Genomic DNA, 11,242 nt, shown 5'->3' on the forward strand with positions numbered 1-11,242 from the left:
TAGAGTATGCCTATCACTTTGCTTTTATCCCTGCATAGCAACAGTGAAGCAGAATAGAGACAAAGACCAAAGTACTTGCTCATGTATTCCCTTCAGTCAATCACTGGAGAAGACATGAATGGGACCAAATATGGCCAACACAGCAAGCACACTGACAGTGGCACAAGAATTTCTAGGTCCTATGAAAAGGATGCTATAAGTCTAAACAATGTAGGCTCACATTATCTCTTCTACATAAGAGCTGTCATTATAAACATGGGAGTAAAAGTCAAAATCTTCTAAAACAATGGAGACTACAAAGAGTTATGCTTTTTGACCTGAGGGATAGGATGCACATTGTTCTTTACAACTTGGTAAAGAGTGAAAAGTACTATACAATTGCCAGAAACCTCTGTAATGATAGTCTTAGCTGAAGCCAGGGGTTTAGAGCATGTGACCTTGGGAAAAATAAACCCATGACTGGATGAAAAGTATAATATCTTGGATGGCTAAAGATGAGAATCAAGCTGTTCAAGGTAATTAGCCAAAGAACATTGCCAGGCAGTAGACTATTTCCAGAGCTGGTATTGATGTCGTGAATACCGGATGGTAATTGTGTCTGTGGTTTACCTAGAATCTCTATAACACATTTGTACCCACTGAGATTAATTTTGCCATCAAGTCATAGTGAGGATTTAGAACCCTGTACGAACAATGTCCCAAATGTATCCATTCCAAAATGTTCTGCAGTTACCAAAGCACCCAAGTGAGAACTGTATATAATTATAGGAATCCTAGGGAAAGAGATGTGGTTGGGTTCTATCTCTGTACTCAACTATTGGGCATAGCTTCTTCCACTGCAGCTAGAGCCATCTTAGCCTGAGACATAGCATGGCATGGAGAAAAAGGAATGGTCTCCCCCTTCTAAATCTTAGGAAAGTGGGAAAATTTCCTGGGTAGTAAACTTAAGTGAGGGTTCAACCCAATTAATATCTCATAAGAGTATTTGGAAACCATTAAAACTTCTGAGGCAATTCATGTGAATATTTAGCTTTTAAGGGAACAGATTACATTCCTCTGTAATTTAACTGAATTGTTGGAATAAAGAAGTCTACTGAAATTTTTCTGGTGCAATTTAAAGACCGCAGTCCTAAAGACTTTTTTAAGGTTGACAAATATCATTGTCTTTTTAGAAGAATCAGGATGGCTGATTAGAATATTATACATATGAGCCATAGGGGCTTTGTCACATACAGCTTGATAGTTCCACCACAAATTCCAGACACATAGAAGAGCTGTTTTCCTGGCCTGAGGAAGAACTATCCATCAAAAGTCTGTGCAAGTAGACCGTGATCAGTCAAAGGAGGGATAAAAGCAGATTTGTCAAGATCACTGGTATGTTGGACTATAAGAACAATCCTCATAAGCTGATATATTTGACAATATAGTCCTTAGTTGGTGGAACCATTTGGAAAGGATTAAGAGGGGAGATATTGTTGGAAGAGGTCTATCACTGGGTTTCATACTTTGATAAATGTAACCATACCCAGCTCTCTCTCTCTCTCTCTCTCTCTCTCTCTCTCTCTCTCTCTCTCTCTCTCTCTCTCTCTCTCCCTCTCTCTCTCTCTCTCTCTCCCCCCCTCTCTCTCTCTCTCTCTCTCTCTCTCTCTCCCTCTCTCTCTCTCTCTCTCTCTCTCTCTCTCTCTCTCTCTCTCTCTCTCTCTCTCTCTTTCTCTCTCTCTCTCTCTCCCCCACAACTGTGCATCAAGATGTAAACTCTCAGCAACTATTTCAGCATCTTGCCTATGTGCTGATCTCCTGGCCATGATGAGTATGGACTCTAGTCCTCTGGAGTCATGAGATACTATGAACATTTTATAAGTTGTTTTTACGTCTCTTCACAACATTCAAAATGCAACTAACACATTCAGAATGTAGTGAAATGATGAAAAGCACAAGTCCTTTAAGTCAAATATAATTAAATGAAAAGAGAATGGAATAAGAGTAGGTAATGGCATTTCTAGTTCTAAGATTCCCATTGCCTACACGACTCTATTTATAGTTCTTAATTCCTGCAACACCCTCCATTTAGATGATTTTCATGACAAAGATAAGGATGTTCCAATGAATAGTAGATGGTCCTTTGTTTACATTGTATAATTGTTTCCCCAGAAAAGCATCATTGATATCCAATTCTTCTCCCAGAAACAGCCACTGATCAACCCAGAGAAGTTTCTCTGATAACCAAGTGATCCAGAAGGCACATTACCATGAGGGTTGCCTTGTAACATCAACAATGGCCACTAGAAAAATGATCAGTCATGGGATACCCCATAGTTGCCATTTATAATTACCTTAAGGATTTATTGAATTATTGTTCCGTTTTGAATTTTGCCTAAACTTTAATGGGTTAAATTCTCTGTGTAGAATCTGATGAAAGATAACATGTTCCAACCATATAAAAGAACTTCCGGACACCCGCCAGCTACCCACGACACCCGCCACAGGATTTTGAGACTTCTGGTGAGTGGAACACAGCTTCTGCTCCAGTCCAATCGCGCAGGAACTGAGACTGCTTTGGTTGGGGAGGAAGAAATCCGGCCTGAGTAGGGCCACAAGCCTCTTCGGGTCTGACCAGCACCAGGGTAGCTAGAGCTCAGGGTCGGCTGACACCCGCCAGCTACCCACTACACCTGCCACAGGATTTTGAGACTTCTGGTGAGTGGAACACAGAGTCTGCTCCAATCTTTAAACAGTGACAACGATAACAACTAACCCCAGAGATTACCAGATGGCAAAATGTAAACATAATAATCTTACTAACAGAAACCAAGACCACTCACCATCATCAGAACCCAGCACTCCAACTTCGCCCAGTCCAGGGCACCCCAACACATCGGAAAAGCTAGACCCGGATCTAAAAGCATATCTCATGATGATGGTAGAGGACATCAAGAAGGACTTTAATAACTCACTTAAAGAATTACAGGAGAACATGGCTAAAGAGTTACAAGTCCTTAAAGAAAAACAGGATAACACAATCAAACAGGTAGAAGGCCTTAACGAGAAACAGGAAAACACATCCAAACAGATGATGGAAATGAACAAAACCATACTAGACCTAAAAAGGGAAGTAGACACAATAAAGAAAACCCAAAATGAGGCAACACTGGAGATAGAAACCCTAGGAAAGAAATCTGGAACCATAGATACGAGCATCAGCAACAGAATACAAGAGATGGAAGAGAGAATCTCAGGTGCAGAAGATTCCATAGAGAACATCAGCACAACAATCAAGGAAAATGTAAAACGCAAAAAGATCCTAACTCAAAACATCCAAGAAATACAGGACACAATGAGAAGACCAAACCTACGGATAATAGGAGTGGATGAGAATGAAGATTTTCAACTCAAAGGACCAGCAAACATCTTCAACAAAATTATAGAAGAAACTTCCCAAATCTAAAGAAAGAGATGCCCATGAACATACAAGAAGCCTACAGAACTCCAAATAGACTGGACCAGAAAAGAAATACCTCCCGACACATAATAATCAGAACAACAAATGCACTAAATAAAGATAGAATACTAAAAGCAGTAAGAGAAAAAGGCCAAGTAACATATAAAGGCAAGCCTATCAGAATTACACCAGATTTCTCACCAGAGACTATGAAAGCCAGAAGATCCTGGACAGATGTTATACAGACACTAAAAGAACACAAATTCCAGCCCAGGCTACTATACCCAGCCAAACTCTCAATTACCATAGATGGAGAAACCAAAGTATTCCACGACAAAACCAAATTCACACATTATCTCTCCACGAATCCAGCCCTTCAAAGGATAATAACAGAAAAAAACCAATACAAGGACGGGAACCCCGCCATAGAAACAACAAGAAGGTAATCCCTCAAAAAACCTAAAAGAAGACAGCCACAAGAACAGAATGCCAACTTTAACAACAAAAATAACAGGAAACAACAATTACTTTTCCTTAATATCTCTTAATATCAATGGACTCAACTCCCTGATAAAAAGACATAGACTAACAAACTGGCTACACAAACAAGACCCAACATTTTGCTGCTTACAGGAAACTCATCTCAGAGAAAAAGATAGACACTACCTCAGAATGAAAGGCTGGAAAACAGCCGGGCGTGGTGGTGCACGCCTTTAATCCCAGCACTCGGGAGGCAGAGGCAGGCGGATTTCTGAGTTCGAGGCCAGCCTGGTCTACAAAGTGAGTTCCAGGACAGCCAGGGCTACACAGAGAAACCCTGTCTCGAAAACACCAAAAAAAAAAAAAAAAAAAAAAAAAAAAAAAGGCTGGAAAACAATTTTCCAAGCAAATGGTATGAAGAAACAAGCTGGAGTAGCCATTCTAATATCTTATAAGATTGACTTCCAACCCAAAGTCATCAAAAAAGACAGGGAGGGGCACTTCATACTCATCAAAGGTAAAATCCTCCAAGAGGAACTATCAATCCTGAATATCTATACTCCTAATACAAAGGCAGCCACATTCATTAAAGAAACTTTCGTAAAGCTCAAAGTACACATTGCACCTCATACAATAATAGTGGGAGACTTCAACACACCACTTTCACCAATGGACAGATCATGGAAACAGACTAAATAGGGACACAGTGAAACTAACAGAAGTTATGAATCAAATGGATCTGGCAGATATCTACAGAACATTCTATCCTAAAACAAAAGGATATACCTTCTTCTCAGCACCTCATGGTACCTTCTCCAAAATTGACCACATGATTGGTCACAAAACAGGCCTCAACAGATACAAAAATATTGAAATTGTCCCATGCATCCTATCAGATCACCATGGACTAAGGCTAATCTTCAATAACAAAATAAATAATAGAGAGCCAACATTCACGTGGAAACTGAACAACACTCTTCTCAATGATACCTTGGTCAAGGAAGGAATAAAGAAAGAAATTAAGGACTTTTTAGAGTTCAATGAAAATGAAGCCACAACATACCCAAACTTATGGGACGCAATGAAAGCATTTCTAAGAGGAAAACTCATACCTCTGAGTGCCTCCAAAAAGAAACTAGAGAGAACACACATAAGCAGCTTGACAACACACCTAAAAGCACTAGAACAAAAGGAAGCAAATTCACCCAAGAGGAGTAGATGGCAGGAAATAATCAAACTCAGGGGTGAAATCAACCAAGTGGAAACAAGAAGAACTATTCAAAGAATCAACCAATCAAGGAGCTGGTTCTTTGAGAAAATCAACAAGATAGATAAACCCTTAGCCAGACTCACTAGAGGGCACAGGGAAAGCATTCTAATTAAGAAAATCAGAAATGAAAAAGGAGACATAACAACAGATCCTGAAGACATCCAAAACACCATCAGATCCTTCAACCAAAGGCTCTACTCAACAAAACTGGAGAACCTGGATGAAATGGAGAAGTTCCTAGACAGATACCAGGTACCAAAGTTGAATCAAGATCAGGTTAATGATCTAAACAGTCCTCTATCCCCCAAAGAAATAGAAGCAGTCATTAATAGTCTCCCAACCAAAAAAAGCCCAGGACCAGATGGGTTTAGTGCAGAGTTCTATCAGACCTTCAAAGAAGATCTAATCCAGTTCTTCACAAACTATTCCACAAAATAGGAACAGAAGGTACTCTACCCAACTCATTCTATGAAGCCACAATTACTCTGATACCTAAACCACAAAAACACCCAAAAAAGATAGAAAACTTCAGACCAATATCCCTTATGAATATTGATACAAAAATCCTCAATAAAGTTCTTGCTAACCGAATCCAAGAACACATCAAAACAATCATCCATCCTGACCAAGTTGGTTTCATCCCAGGGATGCAGGGATGGTTCAATATACGGAAATCCATCAACGTATTCCAGTATATAAACAAACTCAAGTACAAAAAACAAATAGTCATCTCGTTAGATGCTGAAAAATCATTTGACAAGATCCAACACCCATTCATGATAAAAGTCTTGGAAAGATCAGGAATTCAAGGTCCATACCTAACCATGATAAAAGCAATCTACAGCAAACCAGTAGCCAACATCAAAGTAAATGGTGAGAAGCTGGAAGCAATCCCACTAAAATCAGGGACGAGACAAGGCTGTCCACTCTCTCCCTACCTATTCAACATTGTACTTGAAGTTCTAGCCAGAGCAATTCGACAACAAAAGGAGATCAACGAAATACATATTGGATAAAAGAAGTAAAAATATCACTCTTTGCAGATGATATAATAATATACATATGTGACCCTAAAAATTCAACCAGAGAACTCATAAACATGATAAACAGCTTTGGTGAAGTAGCTGGATATAAAATTAACTCAAACAAATCAATGGCCTTTCTCTACACAAAGAATAAACAGGCTGAGAAAGAAATTAGGGAAACAACACCCTTCTCAATAGTTACAAATAATATAAAATATCTTGGCATGACTCTAACTAAGGAAGTGAAAGATCTGTATAATAAAAACTTCAAGTCTCTGAAGAAAGAAATTATAGAAGATCTCAGAAGATAGAAAGATCTCCCATGCTCATGGATTGGCAGGATCGACATTGTAAAAATGGCTATCTTGCCAAAAGCAATCTACAGATTCAATGCAATCCCCATCAAAATCCCAACTCAATTCTTCAACGAATTAGATAGTGCAATCTGCAAATTCATCTGGAATAACAAAAAACCTAGGATAGCAAAAACTCTTCTCAAGGATAAAAGAACCTCTGGTGGAATCACCATGCCGGACCTAAAGCTTTACTACAGAGCAATTGTGATAAAAACTGGTATAGTCACAGACAAATAGACCAATGGAATAGAATTGAAGACCCAGAAATGAACCCACACACCTATGGTCACTTGATCTTCGACAAGGGAGCTAAAAACATCCAATGGAAGAAAGACAGCATTTTCAACAAATGGTGCTGGCACAAGTGGTTGTTAACATGTAGAAGAATGCTAATCGATCCATTCCTATCTCCTTGTACTAAGGTCATGTCTAAGTGGATCAAGGAACTTCACATAAAACCAGAGACACTGAAACTTATAGAGGAGAACGTGGGGAAAAGCCTTGAAGATATGGGCACAGGGGAAAAATTCTTGAATAGAACAGCATTGGCTTATGCTGTAAGATTGAGAATTGACAAGTGGGACCTCATGCAAAGCTTCTGCAAGGCAAAAGACACCATCAATAAGACAAAAAGACCACCAACAGATTGGGAAAGGATCTTTACCTATCCTAAATCAGATAAGGGTCTAATATCCAATATATATAAAGAACTCAAGAAGGTAGACTCCAGAAAATCAAATAACCCCATTAAAAAATGGGGCTCAGAACTGAACAAAGAATTCTCACCTGAGGAATACCAAATGGCAGAGAAGCACCTGAAAAAATGTTCAACATCCTTAATCATCAGGGAAATGCAAATCAAAACAACCCTGAGATTCCACCTCACACCAGTCAGAATGGCTAAGATCAAAAATTCAGGTGACAGCAGATGCTGGCGAGGATGTGGAGAAAGAGGAACACTCCTCCATTGTTGGTGGGATTGCAAGCTTGTACAACCACTCTGGAAATCAGTCTGGCGGTTCCTCAGAAAATTGGGCATAGTATTACCGGAGGATTCAGCAATACCTCTCCTGGGCATATATCCAGAAGATGTCCCAACGGGTAAGAAGGACACATGCTCTACTATGTTCATAGCAGCCTTATTTATAATAGCCAGAAGCTGGAAAGAACCCAGATGCCCCTCAACAGAGGAATGGATACAGAAAATATGGTACATTTACACAATGGAGTACTACTCAGCTATTAAAAAGAATGAATTTATGAAATTTTTAGCCAAATGGATGGACCTGGAGGGCATCATCTTGAGTGAGGTAACACAATCACAAAGGAACTCACACAATATGTATTCACTGATAAGTGGATATTAGCCCAAAACTTAGGATACCCAAGATATAAGATACAATTTGCTAAACGCATGAAACTCAAGAAGAATGAAGACCAAAATGTGGACAATATGTCCCTTCTTAGAATTGGGAACAAAACACCCATGGAAGGAGTTACAGAGACAAAGTTTGGAGCTGTGATGAAAGGATGGACCATCTAGAGACTGCCGTATCCAGGGATCCATCCCATAATCAGCTTCCAAACGCTGACACCATTGCATACACTAGCAAGATTTTGCTGAAAGGACCCAAATATAGCTGTCTCTTGTGAGACTATGCCGGGGCCTAGCAAATACAGGAGTGGATGCTCACAGTCAGCTATTGGATGTATCACAGGGCTCCCAGTGGAGAAGCTAGAGAAAGTACCCAAGGAGCTAAAGGGATCTGCAACCCTATAGTTGGAACAACATTATGAACTAACCTGTACCCTGGAGCTCTTGTCTCTAGCTGCATATGTATCGAAAGATGGCCTATTCGGCCATCACTGGAAAGAGAGGCCCATTGGACTTGCAAACTTTATATGCCCCAATATAGGGGAATGCCAGGGCCAAAAGAATGGGAATTGGTGGGTAGGGAAGTGGGGGGCGGTATGGGGGACTTTTGGGATAGCATTGGAAATTTAATTGAGGAAAATATTAATAAAAAATATTAAAAATTAAAAAAAGAACTTCCATTTGTCTCAAAATCTCTTAACCCTATAAATATTAAGGCATATTGGGTAGTGTATATGAACCAAAGTCACCCTAATGATCTTTGGCATTCCACCAGCAGAACTTTGTAATGGTGCCTGTGCCTCATTTACTCTTTGTAGATATAACCAACATCAGGCTGAAGTGGTCATGGTCGGGCATCAGTGTGATGGTAGACATATAGACCCCAGTGTCAGGAAGTCCAAAGTAAGTTTTATCATTAAGTACAGCTTCATTTCTGATTCTCCATTACTCTTTGTACTGAATAAGCACAATTTCAGGACCTCAAAACTCTGTCTTTATAGAGCTGAGATTTTTCCTCTTTTAACGTTGGGGAATATTGCCTTTAGAACCATTTTTTTGTTGTTTAAGTTTTAATATCAAGATAAGTTTAGGACAACTGAGTGAGGACCACAATATTTAATCTTCATGTGTCATTCCAAGTGAATCTGTGGTCTCTGTAGGTTCTGACTGCCTCTTCCTAAATTAAGTCTTAGTGTGCTTTGAATCAAGGACCCATATGCCATCATAGTGATGGCTTAGAGTCTCATGTTATGGGTTTGTATAAGTCAAGTGGTAGAACTGAGGTTTGGGTTTGCCTGATAGAGCTGATCAATGATGCATGTTGGTCACTGAAGTTTATCAATCTCCCTTGTTAGTTTTGGGGGCCCTGTAAACTGATAGATATAACCTACTGTTTGACAGGAACTGGAAGGGTCTCATCTGTCACTTCCCACCCCTCACCAGAGATTGCCCATGAATATCCATTTGTCATCAGCATTCATAATCAGCCCAGTGTATTCTTATCTGACATCATAGGCATAAACCAAAGCTATCTAGACCATCTATGGTGTACTTGAGTCCACTTTAAAAAAAAAAGAAATCTCTATCGTAGCGATTATGTGCAAAATGTGCCATTTTCCAACTTGTATAACAGGTACCATTTTCTCCCCTCAGGGCATATAACTTCTTTTAAGGGCTACTGCATGAGCCACTTCTTGAAAGCGGCTAGTACCTGTGTCTGCACACGATCTAATCATCTCTTATAAATGTAAGTACTTCTAAAAACCCCTAAGTGCCTCCTTGGAATCTTGTTAGCAGTTGTTTCATAAGCATCATCCCTGCCTTGGGGTCAGCTATAAGACATCTCATAACTCAAATTTGATCCTGAGAACCTAACGAAAAAGAGGTTAATATTTTACTATAATACTGTATGGCCTCAATGCAATCTGAGTGATGGAAAAATTTGGCCCAAGGGTGTAAACTTGAATTATACCATCCTGCAGGTTGATCTGTTTTGTAAAAATAAAGGAAAATTATATGAACCTATGTTCAAGTCTTCATTGTTCTCTACCAGGAAGGTGAGTTATACAAAGGGTAACTTAAAAGGGAGAAACACTGATCTCATAAATGATCCCTTTCTGTGTAAATTTTAGTTTTCAAGTGAAAAGCATTAAGCAACAGGGCCCAAATAAAGTATTTCCTCCCATTTCACAGAGCTCCGTGACAACTCCACATTCTTCCATTGATCCCAAGTAACCAGAAAATAGGAGAAAGCAGCTCTATAGGACACCCAGAAAAACAGAGCTTCCTATCAAGCATCCTATCCTAGGCCTACAGAATGCCTTAAAGACAGCACCTGGTGATGGTGCTTTTTCAATTGCAGACCTCCAAATCATGGGACAGAAACCCAGAACCCTCTCTGAGGATCTCTCCAGATTTACCAGTAACTTGTAAATGATAACTTTTACTCTTTAACTTCCATGGAATAACTTGTACTTAGTTGATCTCAACTAACTGCTCTACTCCATGCAGAAAAGTAAAGGATTTTAAAGGAGACTAAACAACATGCAGACAAGTTATTTAGTCAAAGTCCTAATATCTATCAGCCAAAAATATAGGTCATCAGAGATCAAGAGCCCACTTATTAGAATTATAACAGCAGGACACCAAGGTGTGGAGTGATATTAGAAAGTCATATTGCAGGAAGGAAAATGCATTAAGATATGCTAACTTTTACAAGTCAGAGAGGTCACTCAACGAAGTGAAGAAAATCTTGTCTAATTTTTCAATAAGCTAACTGGGGGCCTTCAGAAAATTCACCAACTTGTATCCCTTATATTCAGAAAGACAAGCCTTTCCATGTCAGCATTTTATTAATCTCTGATATACATAGAAAGCTTCTAAAATTACAGATAAGACCCCAACCTCTCAGAATCAGCTGTTGGACAATGTCGTTAAAAAATGTCTCTGCCTGACCCTAGAAGCATTGCAGGAGTGGCTGCTGTGTCACATGTTCCTCAGTACGTGGCAGAGAGGAGAAAGGCCATGACTACACTCAGTGTTCTGACCTATGAACACCTGAATGATTGCCCCGACCCGAGGCACTTAAGCAACAGGGGTCTCAGGGAAGGGAGCAACAACAATAACAAATTTGTGATCAGGAAACTTGCTGGAAGGAGACAAGATAAAAATTCTGTTCAAGTCTCAGTTTACTCTAAGGAAACAGAGGGTTTAAAAAGCTATAAACCACAAAGGTATTTGCCCAGGTGCATGGCCCAAACCAGTATTATTATCACTTCGTTACACAATAACGTAAAT

At 39.6% G+C, this 11,242-nt stretch overlaps 1 non-coding gene across 1 annotated transcript; it reads left to right on the plus strand.

Annotated features, from left to right (window-relative positions):
* The first annotated feature begins 10,894 nt into the window (after positions 1-10,894).
* On the plus strand, positions 10,895-11,023 carry LOC115030193 (small nucleolar RNA SNORA17). Its single transcript, XR_003835812.1, has one exon. It is a non-coding gene; the product is annotated as a small nucleolar RNA SNORA17 (small nucleolar RNA).
* Positions 11,024-11,242: the final 219 nt, after the last annotated feature.

Source organism: Mus caroli, unplaced genomic scaffold (genome assembly GCF_978045245.1).
Source record: "Mus caroli unplaced genomic scaffold, Mus_caroli_1 scaffold_5, whole genome shotgun sequence".
NCBI lineage: Eukaryota > Metazoa > Chordata > Mammalia > Rodentia > Muridae > Mus > Mus caroli.